Consider the following 26,776-nt stretch of genomic DNA (forward strand, 5'->3'; position numbering starts at 1 on the left):
GATAGTGGTTCAAAGATTCACACATGGTAATGAGATACTAAATAAGATGGTATACTCAAAGAACTCCTTTAACCGTGAAGGTTTAGGATATGATATAAACACTCAAAGTAAACGAGTGAAACCATGTGTGGAACCACCTAAAGATGCTCCCACACCACCAACTCTAAAGTGCTCATATTGCAACAAAATTGGACATTCTGTCTCGTTTTGTAAATATAAGAGTGGTGAAATTAAGGGGAAGCATGTATGGATTCCAAAGGAATCAAAATCATACACTCGGGTTGACAAAGCTATACCAAAGAAAAATGGTGCCAATAAAAATCAAAGGCAACCAAGGTTTAGCTACCATCAACAACCAATTGCGTTTCAAAGTAGAAACGAAAGAAAGAATACAAACTCTAGAGGCAATATTCCTAGAAGTCATTATGTGCCTAAACAGAGTTTCTATCATCACCCTACTCCTTATCATAGTTATGATAGAAACTATGTGCATCCTAGAAATGATTTAAGGCAAAATGCTTATTATGCTAGGAATCATGCATCTAGATCTTTGTATGTGCTTCAAAGTGATTATCCTATGCCTAAATTCTATTATGCAAACTCTAGAACTGCTTATGTTGGACTAACCCCTGGACCCTCAAGACAAAAGGGTACCAACAAGTTTTATTGATTGTGTTTGTAGGTGTGCCTTGCTGCTAAATCAGACATGTGGTACCTTAATAGTGGATGTTCGAGGCATATGACTGGAAACAAGTCACTCTTAAACAACATTAAAAAGGTTGCTGCTGGAGATGTCACATTTGGAGATAGTAGCAAAGGTCGCATCATTGGAATTGGGGACATTGGAAATGATCGAGTCAAAATATCAAATGTTCAACTAGTCACCGGGCTGAAATACAATCTTCTTTCAATCAGTCAACTTTGTGACAATGAATACAAAGTAATCTTCTATCCTACTCACTGTTCTATTTTGAACAAGGATGGAAAGTTGGTTCTTACGTGCACTCGCAACAAAAATGTCTATACATGTGACATGGGCAAAATCAAGAATGTGTGCCTAATCACTACAAATGATGATCCATGGCTATGGCATCGAAGATTGGGGCATGCAAACATGAACCTAATCAAGAATCTTTCCGCAAAAGATCATGTTCGAGGGATACCAAAGCTAAACTATCAAAAAGATCACATCTGTGATGCTTGTGAGATTGGAAAGCAAATTCGGGCGACTCACAAAGCAAAATCTATGATATCTACTTCAAGGCCTCTCGAGCTTCTACGTATGGACTTAATTGGACCTGTTCTGGTTCAAAGTCTCGGAGGGAATTCTTATACGCTGGTGATAGTTGATGATTATTCAAGATATACGTGGACGGAATTTCTCAAAGCTAAAAGTGATGCTTTTGAATCTTTCTCCGCTCTATGCAAAAAGATTCAAAATCAACAAAAGAATACCATTGTCTATATACGGACGGACCATGGTAATGAATTTGAGAATTCTAGCTTCAAAACTTTTTGTGATGAAAATGGAATCACTCATAACTTTTCGGCTCCCTATACTCCTCAATCAAATGGAGTTGTCGAAAGGAAGAATCGGACGCTGCAAGAAATGGCGAATACAATGCTAAATGAGTATCGTCGGCCTAAGTACTTTTGGGCCGAAGCAATGTCAACTGCTTGCCATATTCTAAATCGGGTGTTACTCCGACCAATAAAGCTGCAAACTCCATACGAGCTTTATTTTGGCAAAACTCCGAAGCTGAGCTACTTCAAAGTATTCGGAAGCAAATGCTATATTTTGAATACCAAGGATTATCTCACAAAGTTCGATCCAAAGTCAAGTGAAGGCATCTTTCTTGGTTATTCGAAAAACAGCAAATCTTATCGAGTATTCAATCTCAAAACTCTTGTGGTGGAAGAGTCGATGAATGTGGCATTTGATGAGTCAAAGCCATCTTCTAAATACATTGATCTTGTCGATAAAGATGATGATGGACAAGATAATGTGGAAGAAGTTATTCGTCAATTTAAGAATATGGATTTTGGTACATCTACACCAAATAATCCATTGGAATTAGCTAATGTTGAAGATGATCTCCCGAAGGAAATTCCTGTTGTTCGAAGTCATCCCCTGGACAACGTTTTGGGTGACTTAAACAAAGGAGTTCAAACGCGCTCACAAGTTCAGAACGTTGTTAATCATCTCAGTTTTCTATCTCAAATTGAGCCCAAAACTGCTAACGATGCATTACTAGACGAGGATTGGATCTCTGCAATGCAAGATGAATTGCTCCAATTCACTCGAAGTAAAGTTTGGGAACTTGTTCCAAAACCTGAGGATACTTCTATCATTGGAACAAAGTGGGTGTTTCGCAACAAACTTGATGAAAACGGAACGGTTGTTCGAAACAAAGCAAGGTTAGTTGCTCAAGGATACACTCAAATGGAGGGTATTGACTTTGATGAAACTTATGCACCCGTAGCTCGAATTGAATCCATTCGAATGCTATTAGCTTACGCGTGTCATAAAGATTTCAAAGTATACCAAATGGATGTGAAATCTGCGTTCTTAAACGGGATACTCGAGGAAGAAGTTTATGTCAAACAACCTCCCGGTTTTGAAGATGCAACACATCCGGAGTATGTGTATAAATTGCACAAAGCTCTATATGGCTTGAAACAAGCTCCGAGAGCTTGGTATGAAAGGCTAAGTAAGTTTCTGTTCGACAACAACTTTAAAATGGGAATTGCTGATAAAACCTTGTTTACACGACAAGAAAAAGATGATATCCTACTTGTCCAAATATACGTAGACGATATCATATTCGGCTCTACAAATGCTACATTGTGTAAAGAATTCTCGGATAGCATGAGCAAAGAATTCGAGATGAGTATGATGGGAGAATTGAACTTCTTCTTGGGATTGCAAATAAGGCAATCTAACGAAGGCATCCACATCTCTCAATCAAAGTACTGTAAAGAGATGTTAAAGAAATTTGAAATGGATGATGCCAGACCCATCTCTACTCCTATGTCTACATCCAACAAATTAACGGAAGATCCAAAGGGGATTCCTGTAGACATAAAGAAATATCGGGGAATGATTGGAAGCTTGCTTTACATCACTGCAAGTAGGCCCGATATCCAATACAGTGTTTGTAAGTGCGCACGATTTCAAGTGGCACCCAAGGAATCTCACTTATCCGCTGTCAAAAGGATATTGAGATATTTGAAAGGAACTACTGATCTTGGTCTATGGTATCCTAAAGGGTTGTCATTTGACTTAGTGTGTTTTTCTGATTCTGACTATGCCGGGCATCTAGTCGACAGAAAAAGCACTAGTGGTACATGCCAGTTTCTCGGTGGATGTCTTGTCTCGTGGTTTTCAAAGAAACAGAATTCCGTATCGATATCTACTACGGAAGCTGAGTATATAGCAGCCACAAAATGTTGTGCTCAAATTTTGTGGATGAAGCAAACATTGGCTGACTATAATGAGAAATTTGATGTGGTCTCAATTCTGTGTATTAACACAAGCGCTATTGATTTGAGCAAAAATCCAGTGCTACACTCGAGATCAAAACACATCGACGTAAGGCATCATTTCCTACGTGATCATGTGAACAAAGGAGATATAAAAATGACTCACATTGATACGGAGAACAATGTTGCTGACATTTTCACCAAGCCACTACACTCGGAACGATATGCCAAATTGCGCTTGGATCTCGGAATGCTGGAATACACTAAATAATTTAGTGTGCAGGTTTGCGTATATTTATATTTAAATATATATATATTTATTTTGGGTAAAGATAACTTACATAATTTTTAGTTATCTTACGAGCAAATAAACTTTTCGATCGAACGTCTCAATATCTCAAAAATTCAGATTCATTGATGAAGAAATTTGTCAATCGGATTTTGTGAGGTATTCGAGAAATTCGAAGTAATCGATCAAATTGTTTGTTCGAGCGAGTATCATTCAATACTTCTAAGATACTGAAATTATGCACTTTATTTTCCCAATATTGGTCAAATATCTTTTAGTTTATTATCTTTGATATATATCTTTAATAATTATGTAGATGATTATTTTAAAGATTTTAATATATATATATACATATATTATTTTTGCGTGAGTTAATCCAGATCAGCCAACAAGCTTAACCATTTTTTTTGTTTGATTCACAAAATCTCAGCCGCTCGATTTTACCAGATTTAATCTGGATCGTTCAGTAACAAAAATACATATATGTATTATTTTTGTATTTTGTGCGTAGTGAAGTCCCTTCTCTTCTCTCTCGAATCCTTGCAATACAACTGCATCAATCTTCATCGATTGAACCCTAAATTCTCTGGGGATTCTCTTTGTGGTTTGTACTGTTGGGATTTTCTACAAACGCATAATTTCATTCTTGAATTCGTGTGTTTAATGGCTGGTTTGGTAAAAGTAAATTGATTTCAGTTCACTCAAATCCAAATCTTTTCAATAGATTTGGGGCTTTCGATTGAAATCAACATTTTTAGCTGCTGTATAGCTGATTCCATATTTATTTTTTACTGAACCTATCTAGTTGTGCATTGGGTGTACTGTTTAGACTCAATCATAGAAGCTATGTTGAGTTAGTCGCTGTTTGATAAGCCTTCACACACTCTCACTAGCACACATGATCATAGCATCTATTGTATAATTTCTAATTCTATGCTGAGATGCTACATGTATCACGAGTCTGGATTGTGAAAAAGAAATGAAGTATAGCAGTCTCCTTGATTTGGCAGAGCCGATATTGCTGCAAAAGGCTGATTGATTAACTGCCACTCGTCTGAAAGCCAAGTCTGGGTAGCTAATAAAGCTTAAATCGAAAGCATCAGCCTAGGAATTTCAGAAAATGTCCTGTGTGGATTGACTCCACAGGACGAGGTAAGTTTTTGAAATCTCTGCTAAATAATTGGATTTGAAATGAATTGGTATTTTCTTGTAAAATTGACAAGGACTGATAATCTTGATAAATAGTGTATTCAAGGTGTTGGATATGTTTGCTATGTTGATTTTAACTGACTGCCTGTGTGTAATCTTAGGTTATTCTGGTTAAAATTGGTTTGTTGATTTAGAATCAACTATGACTATGATTGAGTGGTTATTTGTTTGTTTCTCTCTTAACTGATTATATTCAGTACTCATAAGAGAACAGGTAATATAAGCCTGTTGATGTTTAATACTTGGTCAAAATGAGAACTGGTTATTAAATTCTCTTGAAAATGAGTTGTATATACTTGTTATTCTTAATGATTCGTGTTTTATAATACACCTCTGTAAACATGCTTTGTTATACTAGTGATTAAATGAACTCATTGCTAAAAAGAATGTCAGAGTTATGAAATATGTTTTTTTTTCTTGCTTGATAAATTTGTACTTATGGGAATGACTTCTGTCCAAATACTTATTGTTGGATGCCAACTGGGATTTTTAGTTATATATGCATCCATGTCATACCATGTCTGTAGAAAAACTTTACTCAGAAGCACAAATATATACTTTATACCCTGATGAATGTACTTTATAATGCCAACTGTCCTATATTGTACATGACTGTCTGCAGTAGGGCTGCTGAGCAGTTGCATCTATTAGTACTTATTGTGCTTTACACACTATAGTCTGGACTTTCTAATCCTGTTTATATCACCTATTCTACATTGGCTCCATTCCACTGTGCATTTTAGACAGAAATTACATGCATTCTGCTGTATTTCAATTATCTTTTCTTGCACATAAAGGTCAGTCTTAGGTCTGCTGTTCAGTCATGTCTAAGTGTGCTTATTGATAGACCACTGCATACTCTTTTGAATTTCAGCATGCCTAAATAAATTACTGAAGAGAGTTGGTTTATTAAAACTGAACTTATATGCTATTTAAATTGATGCCAGCTAAGTCATGTCTTGTGTGTTATATCATGCCTGCAGAAGACTTATTTCAGAGGCATAAATATATTCCTATATGCTCTGTTTTTACAGCTATTGATAAATGAGTGTACTTTGATGTATACCAATTGTCTCACCATGCATAAATCTTTCAGCTGTATAACTGTTACACAGGTGTACTAAGTTGTACTTGTAGCACTGTATTGAGACTTTGAGAAATTTTAATAACACCTATGTACTTTTGACTGATCACTTCTCTGCAGAACTGTTTTGCATTACAAGTTGCCTTGATATTGCTGCACTTAGATCACATGTAGTCTGTTGATAGTCAGTATTAAGAATGCAGGACACAAGAAAATATCTTGTTAATCTCAAAAATCAGCTGATGTGCTGTAAATTGGAACACAACAAGCCAACCTCCTGTTTTATCTAAACAAAGACAGCTAATTGGACTTCAAAATTGATCAGGTGTATTCTGCACCTTTATATAGTAACTATCCTGCTGAAATTTGCTAAAAGTCTCTTGCCTGATTATTATAGGTTAAACTGAGTTCACCAGTTACATTTCAAATGTTAAATCTATGTGATAGTCTGAAGAATGACTAAAATAATTAAGTGTTCTGCTCATGATTATCAGCTCTGCCAGTAAAAACATCCATAGTATGAATTTTTGTTGAATTTGTAGCATGCTGGAAACAAAAATCTTATCTGCTGCAGCTATTTGTATAGGCTACTTAGGTGTGCATTTCATTATTTCTACCATCTGTTGCCATATTTGACTGGTTGCCTAGCTTGATTTATTTGAATAGTTTATGCCTTCTGTTTATAATCTGCTTGGAATATCTCTTTAATCTCTCTAAATCTTATTCCTGCAGTATGAAAATAGTTGAAAAGATGATTTCCTGTATATTTTAATCACAAATGACTGTTCATGTGATATAACATTTGTGTTGATTAACATGAGACTTCCTTGATTAGTTAAGTAGCTTGCTTCGCTATTTTTTAATTCATACATTTACAGGAACTCCTTTTGGTTGTAATATATTGTCCCTGATTTCTACTCAGTTTAATGGTTGTTTATACTCTGGAAGTGTAGTTGTAGGACTGCAGGGTGAAGCACAAGTAATGATCGTTTAAATTTGGCTGCTGAATATTTCTGTATGGTTTCTGATTGCCAATAATTAACTCTTGAAGAGTTCTGCAGCTAAGTAGACTTCACAAGTATAGCTACTGTCCAGGTGTTTTCACTTTGTGATATTCTATAACTGGATTAACTTGGTATCAGTCTAAATAAAAGGTATCATTGTTATACTCAATTTTTTAAGCTTCTCTATCAACTGATTGTCTAAATATAGTCTCAAAACTGCTATTTGGTTCTGTGGTTTCTATAAGATATGCCTGACTTTTATGCATATAGATGGCAAGAATGAATTATAGAAATTACCTGAAGCATGCTGTAAACAGACTCTTGAGGAAGTTATATCTGCTTGCTAATTGTCCTGTACCATGCTCCTGAAATTCAGTCAATTTCTAGCTTCCGTGAGAGACTTTTAATTGTCTTGCCTGTCTTGATGAATTATCATGTTAGTTCTATGTCAAATTCTGGAGAGTCTTTTCTATAACCTGAACTTATCTTGAATATATATATATATATATATATATATATATATATATATATTTGCTTTTACAAGTATTCTCTGTGTTAATAAAGAATAGTACTTACAAACTTCTATTCTATTGTATTACTTGAGTTAGTTTGTTTATGCTTCTGCAAGACAGTACATTTGTTATCATGTGACTGATTGAATAAGGTTCAGTATGCAAGACTCAATTTCTATATCCCTGGGTGAGTTATTTAAAATGAAAATTAGCTTAGTATTTATGCAGTCTGATTCAGTGTCAAGCAGGTGCTGCTCTCACAATATAGTTTTCTACATTATCACTCTGCTCTCTTGTATACTTTCTAACCAACTAATTTTGCAGAAGGATCAAGAAGTTAATCACTACAACTCTTGGGTGAAGGATTTAATTTTTCAGTTTATTTGTTTAAATGATTGATAAAACTATCTTGACTCTTGTGCTTGAACGAAAATGAATATATTGGCACTCAAAAACTGTCATGCCATGTTCTATTTCTGATATATGATGGAATCAGTATGGAAATCGTTGTCAGCATACTCATTCTATTTGCTTTATAACTGATTAATACTTTTGTTCATACATATAAATTTTTTTTGAGGATTATCACCAACATTCTCATAGATTTTAAATTCAACTAGTTTTTCAAATTCTGGGTGATATGACTCTGACAAAGAAAATGCATTTATTAAACAAAATCTAGCAAAGTTGTACCCTGATTGCCATGCTCATTTTGTTTCCCCACTTTATAATTTTAAATATTGCTTTTTGGCATTTTCCAAACAAAAGGGGAAGAAGAAATTGGACTCCAATTTTAAAATTTTAAATATTCACTAACTATATTCTTTTTGAGCCCATACTGACAAATTAAAATTGCCTTGTGCAGGAATCAATCAAGAGGATTTAGCTTGTGTGCTCCTAAATTTTATGTGCAAAAATAATTTTCTGAAAATCCATGCATACACGTAGGGGAAGCACACACCTAAAAATTTAAATTTTATGTTTGTTTGGCAAATACCAAAAAGGGGAAGATTGAAAGGACATCTTCGATAAAAAGATTATTTTGATATTTGCATAACTTACATAAAATTTAAATTCACTTAGAATCCTCTCCAATAGGACATCTTTATTTAATTGATTCCGTCAAAAGTCAAATGGTCAAACTAGCTCAAAAAGAATTTCCAAAATTATATTTATATCATATAAATATAAATGATACTCCTTGTTTACAAAAAGATTTTCAATATTTTTCTAAGGAGTATTCAAAGTTCTTACACCTCAATTTATCGGACGAGAAATATCGATTAATGATATCTTCTTGTTTTAGAATTGCAAAAGCAAAATGCAAAAGAAGCTTGAACAAGGAATATACATTCATTATATTCTTTAGAACACTCTTTTGACATTTATTTGAAGAGACAAAAATTTATTACTCAAGTCTTTTATTTTAAAGTAATTTATTCCCAACTATTCAATTTATTATTTTACGGAATAAATTATTTTAAACTCTCAAAATATCTCCTTCAAAATTCAAAATATTTTATCTTCAAGGAAATATATTTCAAACTGTTTACTCAAGTCAAAATATTAGCCAAAGTTCTGTTCAAACTCTCAAATGGCTAATCGTATTTTATTCAAACTCTCAAACTTCTACTTGCTAGAATGACTTGAAACTTGAGATGGATCATTTGAATAATGTTTTTGGTGTATAGTAAAATTTTCGTAATTTTCTGAGAAGTTTGGTCCGGACGCTATTTTTAGGGGCTGACTGGTATCTTTGACTGGACGTTTGACCTAGTCAACATTGACCAAAATTGACCAAAATTTCCAGATCACCATTTTCCAATATTTTATGATTTATCATATTTTTGGTGTAATTTATTGGAGGTTTCGAAAAATCGTCGCATTTAATAACGATACAAAGTTACGTTATTAATCAAATTCTCGGGAAGCGTGCTTGTCTTTTAGTGACACAACTCAGCTGAGATTTCTCCCATAAAGTTGTTTGTCTTCTTGTGCAAGTGGCCAACAAACACAACAAAACCACAATCCACACCTTTTCAATCTCCACCCTTTATTTTCCTTTCATCTCAACCATTCACTCCACCCACTTCCCTCTATAAATACCCACCTCCCACACACCAAATACTCCCAAGCTAAGAGCCAAGAAAGTGCTGAGATTTTTAGAAGTGTTCAAGATTTTCAAGTTTATACTCTCTCTCTCTCTAATACTTCATCTCCAAAACCTTCTCTTTCTTAAATATATATTCATATATACAAGGTTTTGATTCTCAAGCTCTAACCCACCAAGTTAGCTCACCCACAACCACTTCCAAGCCTCCGTAGGGGCTGCCCAAGTTCGTCCAAGTGCCCAAAATCCGGCCGAACCTCCGGCGAATTTTTTCGGTGAACTTTTCCGGTCATCTCCCGTAAGTGGTTTCTTCTTAGCTTCTTATTTGTGTCTTAACCGACCATTTTGTTGCAGGACTTTGTACTTAAACTCTCTTCGTCTTACAAGTTCTTCAACAAGGTTCTCTAAAAAGAGACCAAAAGATCCGGATTTGTTCAAGATATAAAAGATACATATATCTCTCTCTTTTTAAAGAGAACAAAGAAAGAACATCCGAGGAAGTACTCGATCTCTTCAAAGAGATAAAAGATTTGAACATAGTTTCAAGAGTACTTAATCTCTACAAGAGATTTGTGATAAAAGCATCGTCGTCCTTCCATCTATCACCTTAGTGTTGTGTGGAAGAAAGATTTACGACAAAAGAGCTTTTAATCACTATAGCTTCAAAAGCAAAGTTTAGCAACTTATTTGTTGTTATTATCTTGGCTAAACTTTGAGAAGCTAAAGAAAGCATATTCGATCCCGCACTAACTTAACTTTACTATCTCGGGAAAATATCGAATATTCCGAACTATTGTTCGAGGAAGCTTTCTACATCCTAAACTTCAAAGAGCACAACTCAAAGAGGCTAGCCACCCACATTTTATTTATCTTGGCTTTATCAAGTTGTGCAAGAAGTTAAAGAAAGGATATTTTACAATCTCCGAGATCTCTCATTATATCTCAAAACGGAGTTTTGTAAACCAAGTATTCTTTGATCAACATTTTGAATCAAAAGAAAAGAATACTTGTGTAGCCTTAAGCATATTTTGCTTAAAAGAAAAGGCTTGATTAATTACTCCCAACTTAACTATACTTGGAGTAATTAAACGTATACTTGATCTTATATTATAGATCCAAAGAAAGTATACTATACTTGACTATAATATTTATAACTTGAATATTATTGTCATCTCCGAACTAGTACAGTAACATACTAGTTCAAAACTCATCTTTTATAACTTGTTTGTTTTGTAGATATTGTGTTCTAACTTTTGCAGTGAGGTGAAGTGAAGTGAGGTGATTCTTGTTCTAAGACCCAAGTCTTAGACGAACTAACGGGGAGTTAGTCGTCTTCGCACCGTGAAGAAAAGAAAAGACCCAAGATCTAAGACCTAAGATCCAAGACCCGCAAAAGCTTAGGAATACAAAGACTACACCAAGGTTCTACACCGACTTTGAAGAAGTAACGGGGAGTTACGTTCTAAGATAAGTCAAGTAGAGTTTTTACATTTATTGTGAGGTTGTAACGGGTAGTTACGAACCAAGATAAATATTTGTAAGTTTAGATTGTAAAGGCTTCTCCGCCGGCTATAAGGAGTACATCTTTCTTATAGTGAAAAATCTCGAGTCCGGAGAGGAGCTCGGGGACTGGACTAGGGGTGAGAGAATCTATTAGAGGTTGCTCCATCGCGAACCAGGATAAAATCGACCGTGTGATATTTGCTCTTTACTTCCACACATATAATTGCTAAACAACACGGTAAAAATATTTAAAACTTGGAAAATATTTTTAAAAGGCAATTATAATTTTTAAATTGGATATTAAGCTATTCAACCCCCCTTCTAGCTTAATTTACGCCTTATTCAGGACCTAATAAATTGAACCTTACGAGGAGATTTATTTAAATTAAACTTTGCAGTTGACATCAAGCTTACCAGCTTACCAAATAGTATTTAGGGAATAAGTAGTTATTAAGGAGGCGTTTAGTAATGCTGCTCTCTTAAATATTAATTTTTGCACATCAATGATATCTATCTGTGAGAGTATATGTACCAAGCACACTTTTAGGTCTCTGCCTAGAGTAAAATATGCAAAAAAGCAGCCAAGAAGATTTATTACTTCATATTTATTAATAGATCGACTGAGGGGAAGGAAGAAAGATTGATTGACTAATGATGTTTATCGTACATCTCATGTTATGATTGTATTGCTGTTTTTTTGAGTGTTTGTCGTGGCTTATCTCATTATTAACTTGGAACAATATGTGACCTGTCAAAGAAAGAGGGGAAAGTTGCCACACCTGAAAGACCCCTGTCTGACTTGGGACTGTTGAGTTACCGGGGATATTGGACTCGTGTTCTTTTAGATATTCTTAAGAAGCACAAGGGAAACATATTTATTAAGGTATACCCAACTTTTGAAATAGCAATAGAAACTTTACATGTTATTTTGTTGCTATATTTAGCTTGTTGAGTAGTTGATTTGTTTTTAACATTTTGTTTTCAATTTTTCGGTTGGATGCTTTCAATGCTTATCATTATACTGTAGACATATACACACATTCAGCTGAATGGAACTTTATAAAAGCAGTAATTGGTAACTCGGGAATATATGACGTGTTCTCTCTCTGCATTTTGAATTCATCATGGTACCTGACTATTGTCCAATGGTCTTGGATGTTTTATTATATCACGCGTTATTACATGCTGAAGGAGGCTAAATTAAAGAGGCAAGCTGACATAAATATTGATGGGGATTAGGGGGGGGGGGGGAGGGAGTGACTTCAAGTAGAAAGTAGACTGGTTGTGGTTTTTGTTCTAAAACTCAGCAAACTAGGCGCAGCCTAGACCCCCAGAGTTTGTGGAAATTAGACCATCAGGCTTATTTCTGTATTTCGCCTATATTATTCTTTAAGCTTTTGGAATGTGGCTTGTGCTAGTCTGGCTCATATTTGCAAATGAAGCACATTGTGATCCAAAATGTAGCATTATAAAATGTTGTGAAAGAGTGGGTGTTTGTGCTTGGTGTGATCAAGCTTTAAGTTGTTAATTGATTGTTTTGTGTTCTTTTTTTGTAAAATGATTGTTTTGTGTTCTCTAAGATTTTTTGCTTGTTTGTAGGAGCTTAGTGATATGACAGCCATCAAGGCAGAGGACATTCTAACCACCCTTCAGAGCTTAGAATTGATTCAATACCGGAAGGGACAACATGTTATTTGTGTAGATCCAAAGGTCCTGGACCGTCACCTGAAAGCTGCAGGGCGTGGTGGCCTTGATGTAGATGTTAGTAAGCTAATATGGACTCCTTACAAAAGACAAGGTTAGGGGATGGATACAGACTTAGCAGCTAATGAGTGTCTACCTGGACTTTTGGATCCTACCTGTATAAATGGAAATCGTAGGTAAGAAAATGAAAAAAAGGAGCTTCTAAGTTACATAATCATGTTGGCTCTCAGAAAACAGTCTTTGTCAACCTGGTGCAGCTCTAAGCAGAATCCAACTACATGTATTTGGTATGAATTGGTAACTCATAACTGCTTTTAAATAGGTGAGATTGTAGTACTACTATAACTGTTCGTGTTCTGGTGTGCCAGTTCCATTATGTAACTCGTGGTTAGTAAATACTAAATACAGGCCCAGTGAAGTTTTCAAAATTCCTGCAAAAGGAGATGAATTTACAATGTTTGTGGCTTGTTATTTTATTGCAATTCCTCAAAATGTATAGTCCCTTGAATATATGACCAGAAACTTGTAAGGTGGATGGCCGAATCAGAATGTGACCCAGAACATGAAATGCAGTAGTATGAGTTGTGTATTGTGGTAATATTAACTTACTCCAACAGTTGAACTATTTTATAGACGGAGAGCTAGTAGATCTATCCTTCGGACAATCATTTTCTCTTCTTTCTTGAGAAAGACATGAAGGCGAATGAAGAAAGTTTTGAACTTTTATTTCTCTTCTATGGTATCTGAAACTCACTGAAAGTATAAAACGCGGGAGTATTGTGTGAATGTGTTGATTGTGATCGAGACAGCTCATAGTTGTTGGATGGCCTACATGTTGTGCCGTTTGCTATAATTGTTTACACGAGTAAAAAATGACAAAACTATTGTTTGAACCTCTCCTCGAAAAACATTAATATTGTCGTCGAAGTAGCCATTCTTACGACTTTCACCGGGAGAAAACCCCAAACTCTTTATTTGTTTTATTTAATTTATTTTTTTTAATAAATTTTCTTTTTGAGGAGAAGGATTTCTATTATATTGATTTGGTTTGATTTTCTAGATTTATATTGCGATTTACTTTTTTCTTTGACTCAAGTGGAGCTTATAAGATTCGATAGTTAATTATCTATCTTGTAGCTTCGATTATGAGATCTAACTTTTTTATTTTCATTTGTTTTCAGTTTGCTTTCATTTCGATTTTGAGCTTGTATTTTCAGGTTGTTTTCTTTTAGAGGTTTGTCTTGACTTCTTGATTGTAAGCGACGGTCTTGATTTCGTGATGAAATTTTGTATGAAATCACGGTTCTGGTCAATAACTCAAACCATAGCTCTATCGAGGTACGATGAGAGGGTATCAGTAGGATGCATGAAGTGGATACTCTTTTGTGTGTGTCTATATATATAATATATTATCCTCAAGAAATCGTTTAACTGTCACTTAATAGGAACTGTTGATTCCAATTTAGTATATGTTCAAGAAGATGAATATTACTAGAAATCGTTTAACTGTCTCTTGATGAGAACTATTGATTCCAATTTACTATGTGTTCAAGAATATGAATATTACTGGAAATCGTTTAACTGTCTCTTGACGGGAACTATTGATTCCAATTTACTTTGTGTTCAAGAATATGAATATTACTAGAAATCGTTTAACTGTCTCTTGACGGGAACTATTGATTCCAATTTACTATTTGTTCAAGAAGATGAATATTACTTCCACCTGATGCAAAAGAAACAACCTATTGACAAAATATTTACCGTATTCAACATTCATATATATTATATATTTGTATATAAAAATTTCTGCTTAACAAAAATGAGGACGTTCTTAAATATATCAAATTTGTCAAAAACACAAACAGTAATATTATATTAATGTTATGGTAAAATAATGAAAAACTAACGAGGGAAAATAAGAAAACATTAATAAGGTTCTCATCCGTAAGCACGTAAATTATACACAAAAAAGAAAAAAAGAGAGCAGCAAAACATAGAGTAGTCGTAGTATCTAAATGGAGGGAGGTGGGTCTATGGCTGTTTGAAAAGTTGGAATTTGTATATCTGTGAGTTGCGGAAGAGATGATCTTCTCTTCCACAGACTCACAGATGGTTGCAGCGGCTGCAGCTTCTTGATCACCGGCAACGGCGGATCCAATTCTGCGAAGTTGACTAGACCACCGCCCTTACTATTGTCATCACCATCACTGCTTAACTTGCTAGCTAACTGTCTTCTTCTTCTTCTTCTCTGATCAACCACACATTTCTTGATTATTTTGTGGGTGGTGGTGGAAGATGGGTGACGTTTGACTTGACCCATGCAGCTGACTTTGGGGGAACGAGGGTCGGGACAGAGATTTGCTCTTCTACTTGTGGGTTGGGGTGCTATACTACTAGTAGTGTCTTTAATAGAAAGTCTGCAGAGTATTGGGAGGAAGATTTTGTTGCTGGATGGAGATGGAGATACACAAGGCTTTCCATTCCGATGTTTTTGATTATGTACTCTACTTCCCATGTCAACCACTTCTCTCCTTGCCGTCTTCTGATATTTATAGCGCTTTTCTGATGTTAATTGCACGATCTTTTCTAATAATGTCGTATGTTTTACTTGTTAGGGAGGGGAGGGGAGGGGAGGGGTTTGTGGTGGGAGAGAGATATAGATTTGCATTTATAGTTGGATCACTTGTGAATAACTTGGACACCCTCGCTCCCCCTGCTTCTTCCCATCGTATATCCGGGAGTTACCAAAGAAGCTTCGAGTTTATAGGAATGTGTTCATATTTATTAATAGGATTTTGGTTCACACGGCCTATTGTTATAACGGTTTTTCTATGGTGTGCCCATGGGCACATGCTAAACGCGGAAAATTTTGTACTTGGATCATTTTGATTGGCTCATATCTCATGATAATGGTGGACCCCCCTGCAAATACACCAACCACACCAATAAAAATCTCCCAAATACAAAAATTTCCGCGTTTAGCATGTGCCCATGGGCACACACTAGCCAAACCGTTGTTATAAATATTTATCAACACGTATTTGTGTTTAATCATGTTGGGGATTTTGATTTATTATTAAAGTTGTTTATTCAGAACTTTCATATTTAAATGTGAGTCAAATCATTAAAAAAAATTAATGAATAAATGGGTAAAAAATATTATGAGGGTGTTTGACTCGGTTTATATGCTCACTCTTAACTTATGAGTTAGAAACAATTTATAGGGACTCTTTTGTGTAACATTTTCTAACTTATAAGTCAGAATATATGAAGTCGAAAATTCTAATTTTTTTTAGTGACTTATTTTTATTTTTAGAATTTGAATTTTACAAATATGTAGATGACCACTTTAAAAGATAGTGTATAATATTTACTATTATATTAATAATATCTATACCCAATAAGTTGTAAAAAAACAAAAAATTTATCTAAACATATAAAATAATATTTATTTCTCATTTATAATTAATTTCACGTTTATGAATAATAAGTATTTTTTTTTTTTGAAGTAATAAGTATTTCTTTTAAATTATGCCAAACAACCCTATATATAATCATCAAAATTTCTGATATTTTCTTACACTAATTTGAAATGAATTTAAAATACAGATTCCAAGTCCAGAAGTACTCTAGGCAAATGGTAGAATAGAATGATTGGTTGCGTATGTAAGTTGTAGAATACATGTTATCGTTTTGGTATGTGTCTAGCTGAGCTACACTTAATTAATAAGAAGTATTTATATATGCACATCCTGCAGATATCTAATTGAATATTTTGATTGAATATTAGTTGCCAATGTTATAGTATGGGTCATGCGTTGACAGGGGCGGAACCAGGATTTATAATCCACCTGGGCTGGCCGAAAGTAGGGATGGCAACGGCTCAGAACGGGTCGGGTTTTTTGAGATCCAGACCCGATCCATTATATTTCGGTTCGAGATCGGATTCGGGTCCGGGTCTTGAAAATGAAGATCCACATCCGATCCGTCGGATTTTTTCGGGTTTCGGTTCGGATTCGGATCTAATTCGGATATTTAAAAAAATTAAATAAAAATTATATATTTATAAAAAGTATGATGCTTGATTTTTTTTAAATTTGGAAATATAAAAAAGTGTTTTACATGTTTCATTTAGTACAATAAACACGTGAAATTCCGTAACTTATTTTGAATTTTTTTTTTATGTATACAAATTCAAATACTAATTTTTTATTAAAAAAAAAGATTAAAAAATAAGTTAGGGAATTATATCGGAGCATCAGATTAGTTTATTCCACGAAACTTCTCATATGTAAAGCCTGCATATGAACATAATTACACGGGCTGTGAAGTGTGATCATTAGTTTTAGTTTGGCGGAGACCGGAGAAATGGAGCCGTAAGTAGGTTTTGATTTGGGCTACCTGGGCTAAAACTAAATTGGGCTAGCAGATATATATAAAAATTTTGTAAAAAAATATTTTGGGCCGGGCTACAGCCCACCCCAGCCATGGGCTGGTTCCGCCCCTATGCGTTGATATTATATAGGCCTTTCCCTCCTGTGAGTCAAATACTGATCTTGAAATGATTCTAGAGATACAGTTGATATATTGTTGTTGATGCCCGTGGGCTGATATACAAAAATTAATCTGAGATTATTTTCATGAAAGGGACACGACTGGCGATCTGTTTTGGAATGCGATCGTGCAAATCGTAGTTTTTAATTAAAACGTGTTTTGCAACTCTGCTAGAATACTTGGCATCTCGAATCAAGGAGTAAAAGTAATTACTGGAGACTGCTTCATGACAATTACACGTGTTGCATTTTCTGTCTTAATTCAGACAGAAAATAATTGAGTGGACCATTTTAAAAAATAATTTATATAATTTATATTATTCTATTAATTTTCGTATCTGATAATTTGTGTATATCAAATATATTATCAAAATATATAATATAATAATTTATTTTTATTTATATATAACTTATCATTTATAAATAAATGGCAAACACTATTTAAAAATTAAAATCAACGGAAACGTGACAATATTGCGAATGGAGAAATTTGGAAGTTGGACATTACGCAAGTGATGTGAACACTATCTGCTGATCGAGTGGTCGGTTTTGGCAAGAAATCCAGCATTACTTCTTTTTGGTTTTAGAGTTGAAGTGACTCTCAACCCTGCAGCATTCTTGAATGTTTTGATTACGATGATTAACCATCATTGTCACCGATGCCGGCTGCCTTATGTCAACATATTCCTGTCTTAGATCCAAACTTTATATCAACCATCTTGTTTTTTTTTTATCTGGTTTCGTTATACGTATTCCTGATTTTGATACATAATTATTTTATATACACAGTATTTGTTAGGATGTGTTATAATTTACCACCACAACATAAAGTTAAGTAGCAAGTATAATTAGCCGTGCCCGACATGAGAGTATTACACTTGGGACGAATTTTAAAGTGAAACCGACATAAAGCAACTAAGAAAAATAAAGTATGAATGAATAATGGGGTGGCTCAATTTCTTCAGCCGTTTAAAACCCGAAATCACAAGACTCCGGATTGTAATAGCAATCGTTTATATCCTCTAATGACACTGCATATTCAACTTAATAAAGATGATACGAGAATTAAATTTAGAGAAAATTGTAAAAATATTCATATTTTTAAAAATACAATCGAAATTATAATTGAATTTATAACATAGTTGAGTTACTATTTATTGTGAGAATACGAGCGTTGCAAATGACGTTGCATCATATTTTTGAAAATCATTTCTACAATTTGGTACCCTTTTATATATATATATATATATATATATATATATATATATATATATATATATATATATATATATATATATATATATATATATATATATATATATATATATATATATATATATATATATATATATATATATATATATATATATATATATAGGCCAACATTCCAAAGAGGGACTCCTTATATGGAGTTACATAGTGCGCCACTATAAATCATCAATTTTATTATAAATTCTGTTATAGAATACATATAAAACGTGATTCTAATATAGATTACTATAAAATATATCTATTTTAAGTAATTTAACACTTAAGATTTGATGAAAAAAGTATATTTTCGAAACTGATTCTACAACAGAATAATTCTGGATGATTATTATTCTGTTATAGAATCATGTTGAGATATTGCATAATTTTAGATGATCTTTGGAATAAAAAAATTGTATAACTTCGTTTTTGGTTTAATAATCAAAATTTGCAATTATATTTCATAAAAAATATAATAAAATATATATTATGTATATATTTATAATGGTGTGCTACCTAACTCCATATAAGAGGGTATACTATGGAGTGCTACCCTATATATATATATATATATATATGAGTCAAGTTCTATGGAGTACAAAAAATTGTTGGAGTATTGGAGTACAAGATTCATACAATATAATCTAGTCATCCAAAATCTTTATTTTTTCTGTTCAACAATATTTGTAAAAATCCGACAACCTGCGGATTATCTTCTACAACATAAACATTGTAATCAAAAAATAGAACAATTACTTTTATAAATCGTAGGACATTATATTTTGCAATATAACTTATAAGCAGAACAACAATCTTAATGCTTGTTAAAGTTGAAAGATATTAATAATTAATTGATAATTATGTTTAATACTACTTATAAATGATAAATTATATATAACTTTGGATAATCAGAGATATTATTTATGATTAAACTAAAAAATTATAATTTGTACTCCAATACTCCAATGTTTATATGTACTCCATAGAACTTAACTCTATATGTATATATATGTGTGTGTGCTCATGATCAAATAGAAACCAATCTTAAAATAAAAATTAAAAACCAGTTTCCCTACTACTATTTATAACTACAGGTATCACTAATTTATACTGCATTAATCACTGTTTTTATACAGTATGTAAACAACGATTTTTATTATCAAAATTGTGACAATCTACTTATCTAAACTATTGATAATCGATTATAGATGATCAATTTCATCCGTAGGAAAGTTACTGGCGGTAGGAAGCCGCAAGAGAAGTTGTATGATGATGGGAAGTAGTCGTTAGCTTTGTAAGTTATGATGAAAAGTGTCACTACTAGAAAAACAGCATTAGAAATCGCACGTTATACATCAGGAAGAAAAACCACCAATGTTAAAACTGTTTTTTACATCGTTGAAATAAGAAGTGATGTCTTTTTATTGTTGGTGCATCAGTCAGGTGCATAAGGGACGTCTAATCCCCTTTTTAAAAAAAATGAAACCTGCTACCCGTCTCTTTTTCTCCCCGCCCTTAACTAAAATTTTCAGTTCCCCTTTAAAACATTTCCCCACTTTTAACATTCCCCCCTGCTGCACACACTCCCATTCTATTAAAAAAACATATAAACATAGAAAAATAAATGAAAAGCTATCAATTTACAAAGATTAGACTCAGAATTAAAACACTCTCTCTCTCTTCCCCCCTTTCATCGGCGCTGCTCAAACGTAACCCTAGAACTCGATTTGTTTAATTATACCTGCAATCTCCAATTACACATCTCAGTTTGTTCATATTAACACTTTTTATTTGTTTCTTTCTGTCTATTGTTCGATTTTCTTGTTTTTTTCAATCTTTCTGACAGATTCAGAGTGGTGTGTGTTGGTGTTTGGAGCTTAAAGATTCAGAGCTTGAGGAACGGAGTTTATTCGAGCCTAAAGCCTGGAGCTTGGAGTCTGTTAAAGTTTAAATCTTGGATCTTGGAGTTTCAGTTCGCTTTTGGGGGTCCAAGTTTCGTTTTGTTTGGTTTTGGAGTTTGCTTGGTTAGGTATTTGCTTGTTTACATTTTTATTATATTTCTTTGGCCTGCTATGTATATCTATGTGTAGTTTTATGTATACATATTATCGGAGACATGTTTAAAACTGTTTGTATATAGTTCTCTTTGAAATTTCAATATATTTTTATGTTTATAGGACCCTGTATAAATAAATTGCTGCTAGTTGTATGTAAAAATATGTGTTTGTATTGTTTGTAAATGTACTTGTACAATGTGTTTGTGTAAAGTGTGTTTGTATAGTTTTTTTTATGACTAAATTATGTTTTCTGTTTTAATATTTGTTTGTCTGTACGTGTAAAGTAGTGAGTAATGGAGAGCTTGGCACAACCCAAAATGTTCATAAGACTACTAGCTTGGCCAGGAAAGTGTTTCGGCTTTTTAAGGTTCAACCTGAACTCTGGTTTTCCAAATTTGTTGTTTAAAGTAATTAGTTCAATCGAAATGTTGCTTTGATTCATGTACCTCATTATGATCCTACTGTGTAATCTGAATTTGAATTGAAATATTGATGCTGAGTGAGAATAACCTTTGTATTTAGTTGGTTTTATTGGTGATCTTTTACTATTTTATATAATAATTTAATTGCTTTTGCAGTTTATTAATGATCTACATGCGCTTATTAGTCCTCCAGTTCAAGGAACTCCTCTTCCACTTATTTTGTTGGGAAAGGTACTAGATGAATTATCCTCAGAGCTATTTCCAGCGATCTTGTATTTTAATTGTCATTAAATCTTTGATGTCAACGCTTCTTGCAGTCTAAAAACGCTTTACTGTCAACTTACTTTTTTCTTGACCAATTTGTTTGGCTCAGTAGGACTGGCATATACAAGGTACAAACTTTTTTTCCATATACAAGAGTCTCTAATTGATTTCATTGGGTCTGCGTAGTGAGTTACATGTGCACAGAGTGTGCAGTGTCATACAGAAGGCAGAGTGTGCACAGCGTATTGCCAAGATTTCTGTTTACTGTTATATGGGTTCATCAATTTGTACTACCTTGGTTGAGGTTTGTTGCTTCTTATTAATATTCGAAGTCTTTTTGCTTTCCTATTAATATCCAAAGTATGGCTATGCTAGATGTTTGTTGCTTTGTATGCTAAAAGTTGCAAAACTTCCATAGTAAATTGTGAAGCTAAGAATGAAAGTTTTTAACCACCTATTTGGTTTCAGATAGGGGAGCTTGGAAGGCTTTCAGCATCAATGAAGAAATTAAAGAAGGAAACAGTTTGCTCATGATGATAGCAATTATACTTTACTCTATTGACGAGTTAATTTTCTTAATTTTTATTCATGCTGATTGCAGAATGAGGTAGAATATCGTGCTAAACTGCAAAATCAAATCAGAGGTCGCTGGCCTTGATCAAAGCAGCCATAGATATCGGGGTAGCAGCTGGGCTGTTACAAATAAGCAGCCATAATAATCAGTGTGTTGCAAGAATTAATGCGGACACTATTTTTTCAACAATAAGCTGAAACGCACATCTGATAGTTTAAAGAAACAGTTTCCTGATCTCAAACTTGTAGTCTGACTTGTAGTTATATAGACGTTCTTGTAGAGATTGAGCTTCTGAATGATGGTTTTACATTTTTTTTGCGGAAGTTTTGTTTTGCTAGCTAATTAATTTAGTTTTAGTTTTGTTATGGTAGTGTAGACATTGGTTTGGTTATTTAGTATGGATTTGGTATATTGTTTGGATTTTGGGCATTTAATTGAAACAGGGGATTCATGGAAACAAAAACTAACATTCACATCACTTAATAACTGATGTAGAATTTAGTCAAATAAGAAATTGTCATTCAAAAGATAGTAATGGACCGATATTACAAGAAGGGACACACATATCAGCTTAAAAGAAAATGCCCGATGTTAAACTATATAATAGATATCAGAGTATAAAAAAACTGATGTAAAACAAAAACAAAGACATCGGTTTCTTAAATAAAAGAAAGGTACCACATCACTTCAGAGAAAAGCATGATGTAAAAGGTTATTATATACATCAGTTTCAAAAGTTTTTGGATGTTAAAGTATCATTTTATTATATATGTGATAAGTTTAAAATGATATAGATGGCATACCAATGAAGAACTGAAATTATGGTGAAGGTATTTATTTAACAAAAATACATCAGATTGTTTTATAAAATGATGTGTAAACTGATTATAGACATCGGCTAAAAAGCGATGTGTAATGCACCTACTTTTCTCATCGCACGCGAAGACATCGCTCGGATTTTCAATAGACATCGCTTTTTAGCCGATGTCTATTGACAAATTTCTAGTAGTGTGTATGTGACTATTGGTGATGATAGACAATTGGGCAAGTCATAGAAACATCTGGTAATGGTGGTAAAAGGTCCATTATTACCATTTGGGTGAAGATGATGGTCATATACTTTGCATATATGTATACATACATATATATATATATATATATATATATTCGCGAGAAATGCTATATATAAATTTGTGATATGTTATGTACAAATTAGTGATTTCTATAGTTAAAAATAGTGATAAAAAACTGTCCAGGAACTGGTTTTTAGTTTTTAGGCTAATTTGGTTTCTATTGGAGTAAGACTATATATATATATATATATATATATATACACATATATATAGATATAGATATATACATATATATAGATATACATACATACATACATATACATACATACATACATATACATACATATATATATATATATATATATATATATATATATATATATATATATATATATATATATATATATAACCCTACTCCAATACAAACTAATGCGATTAAGTAGAATGGTAAGGATTTTGGGACCGGGGATAGACCCCGAGATGGGCCTGAAAGTGTTTGTCCTAAATCCAATCATGTATGATGAGTTAGGAAGAACTTTCTTGTATTCTTATTTGATTTCATTAGTATTAATAAAAGACTTGTTTTGGTTTTATTATGGGCTTTATCTATTTAAAGTGTTCTAAATAAGATGTTCCATAGTTTAGAGTAAAGCTTCTAGAATTATAATGAGATTGTAATTGTGAGATCTAGAAGATGATAACTCTAGACTTAAACAGTTCCTGATCATAGGATAACTAATCGGAAGTTAGTGAATCCGCAAAGATCGGTACATACTATGCTTGCTCCCTTCAGGAGGATGTCTGTTCTCATAGGAATTTGTGTGGTGACACTATAGCTAGTATGTAGGTGCTTATTAGAGAATAAGTTCACTGAATATGACTCGATAAGTTGAACAACTAATGGAGATTACTCACGTGTCATAGTTATTCACTGAGTGATAGTTGTACAAGTGTCCTTAGACTTGAGATTGTTAAAGTTATCTTGTATATAATGAACTGTGCTTTGGTTTAGTCCTCAGTCTCAAGGTCATCCATTAGGACTATTCTGGGCATAGGGATTTGTGTATAGAGATAGTTAACGTCAATAGAGGATCTACCCCTTCCAGTATAGGAAGAGAATATCCTATGTTATTCTTAGTATGCAAGTTTTGGAATCTCTGGCCAGAGTGTAAGAAAAAAGAAAGGAATTTCTAATTTGCATTAATATGAACATTGCATTATGAATAAGAAATCATATGATTAAATTTGATAGGCCTGACACAAGATCCATGCCTTGTATGTAATCGGGATATTGTAAGGGCAGAAGGAATTCATTGTACGGTAACTAGTCATTGACAGGTTCTTGGTATTCTAAGCAGTGAATTCATATTATCCGGATAGTCGTGATATGTTGAGAAGCATCACTCACGATGTAGAATAAATATAATTAATCAGTTAATTATATTTAGTGAATTTTAATATTCATATAAATAATTAATAAAAGTTTATTATTATTTATATCTACTACCGGCATAATAATGAACCTACAGGGTCACACCATAAAAGAATATTTTCTTTGATGAAAAGATGAGAGAGAGAATTATTTTCTAAATAGTTTAGAAAAAGAAATAATGATTAAAATAGTTTTAATTATTATTTAAACATTTTATATGATAAAGTGTAGGATGTATATAATAATATATATTGATACATTAATTATATAAAAACCTAAAAGAGCCCTATATAAAGAAAGAGATGAGGAGGTGTTTAGACACTTGTGTTTTGTGAAAACCTAGTAGCCACCATCTCCTTCTTCTACATCTCTCTCTCTCTCTCCCAAAACTCCATTTTTATAAAAGCTTGGTTTTATAAAAAGCTTCATCGAAGAGGATCATTCTTGGTGGATACCGGTAGAGCGCTTCACACTCTGAGAAGCAACTGCTATCAACCATTTTATAAAGCTTCGATTTTCAAGGTAGGGTTACGATTCCTCCACTCGTGTAATTTATATATCTTTTCTATATGCGCGATACACGGGTTTTACGGAATAATTGATATATCATGCTTCCACTCATCCGTAAATTCCTTTATTGGTATCAGAGCTAGGTTCTGTATATAGAGATTCATATAAAAAATTTCAGATTTTTTTATGCATGTATGGATTTATTATGATTTTTTCAAGTTTATTTAGATTTCATTATGAATTAATTCGAGATAATTTTTACATGAGATTTTGACTATTGATCTGGGTTCTACAAGTGTTGTGGATCATCTAGGTAATTTTTCATAATTTTGTGATGTGTAGATTATTTGTTAAGAATTTTTAAAATTGTTTTAATTAAAATTCATTAAATAATTATGCATGTTGAAATATATGAAATTATAATTTGCACAAGGAGCCCTGACTGATCAGATATTTTTGTTTTTGCTACTGCCTGATTTGAGAAATCATATTATTTTGATTTTATTAATTTATTAATTAATTGTTAATTAATTTATTAATACTAAAATTAAAATGATATTAATATTAATAAAAGTTATTAATTGTAAGGGAGTAATGTCAGTTTGTTGTAACGGCTGAAGAGTTTTAAAGCATGTCTTAATTGTCTTAATTGCTTTTAATTATCATAATAAATCCATACATCAATATATCAATGTGTGACATGATATTACTTGCATGCTTACTTGTTTATTTATTTTAATATATGAGATATATGCCTATGTTTACCATGCGATGATAGATTTAGGTGAACTTAAATCAAAATAAAGCGTGCCCTAGAAAATCTAGAATAGGAATCGTTTCTTGCCTTAACAATAATATTATTAATACAATCATGAGATTCTTGTGTTTGTGAAACACGTAATTAAATATGAATTTTCAATATTGAGAGAAAGGATGATTCTGTCAAAAGCGGCTTTCGATCTGTAAGAAAGGGGTATTAACTGACGCCTCTTGACAATGCACCCCCCGATCTGGGAATCATCTAATTATCGATTATTGATTTGAAATATTTAATTTAAAAGGAAGAATCTCTTTATAATATGATTATGATTGTAACATAATATAATCCCTCTAGAATTAAATAATATCAAGTAGTAATTGGCCAATAACACAACGGGCTTGTGTTGGTCATAGCCTTCCAACATCATAGAAAATAGTTCTTATTTTTAAATCATTGTCGTTTCGTGCTACAGCCGAGGGCTTTGATTTCGAAATAAGATATACTTATCTATTACATAGAGATGTGTACATTGAATTAGAATCTAATGTTCGTTACATGCTGCAGCCGTGGGCCGTTAGAGACCGATTTTATTGTACGAAATGTTGGGTTTGACTTGACTTAGAATATTGAGTTTGTCGTGCTACAGCCGTGACTCAATTATTCAAGAGGCTAAAGTTTTATTAGGGAATAACATAAGATGTAATTGACAAGAGTTGTCTGCCTATTGAACATCACATGACGTTTCGTGCTACAGCCGAGGTTGTGTGATGGAATGTAGGATCCCTATTCCCACTAGCATTATGAATGCTTAATTTTTCACTTAGGGGGTTGTATAAATTAGATAAACTAGTGGGAGCCACTTATGAATAAAGACCCGATTCATATAGTGTTTTAAAATGAAATTGAATATTTGCTAAGTGTTGTTATGTGTTTATCATTAACAGATTTACTATATACGTTATGTCTTCTGCACTATCACTCCGGA

The 26,776-nt window shown here is 33.1% G+C and overlaps 1 pseudogene; it reads left to right on the forward strand.

Moving 5' to 3' along the window:
• Positions 1 to 12,997, forward strand: part of LOC108192758 (histone acetyltransferase of the MYST family 1-like) — a 66,229-nt pseudogene extending 53,232 nt beyond the window's left edge.
• The last annotated feature ends 13,779 nt before the right edge of the window (positions 12,998 to 26,776 follow it).

This window comes from Daucus carota, chromosome 5 (assembly GCF_001625215.2).
Source record: "Daucus carota subsp. sativus chromosome 5, DH1 v3.0, whole genome shotgun sequence".
NCBI lineage: Eukaryota > Viridiplantae > Streptophyta > Magnoliopsida > Apiales > Apiaceae > Daucus > Daucus carota.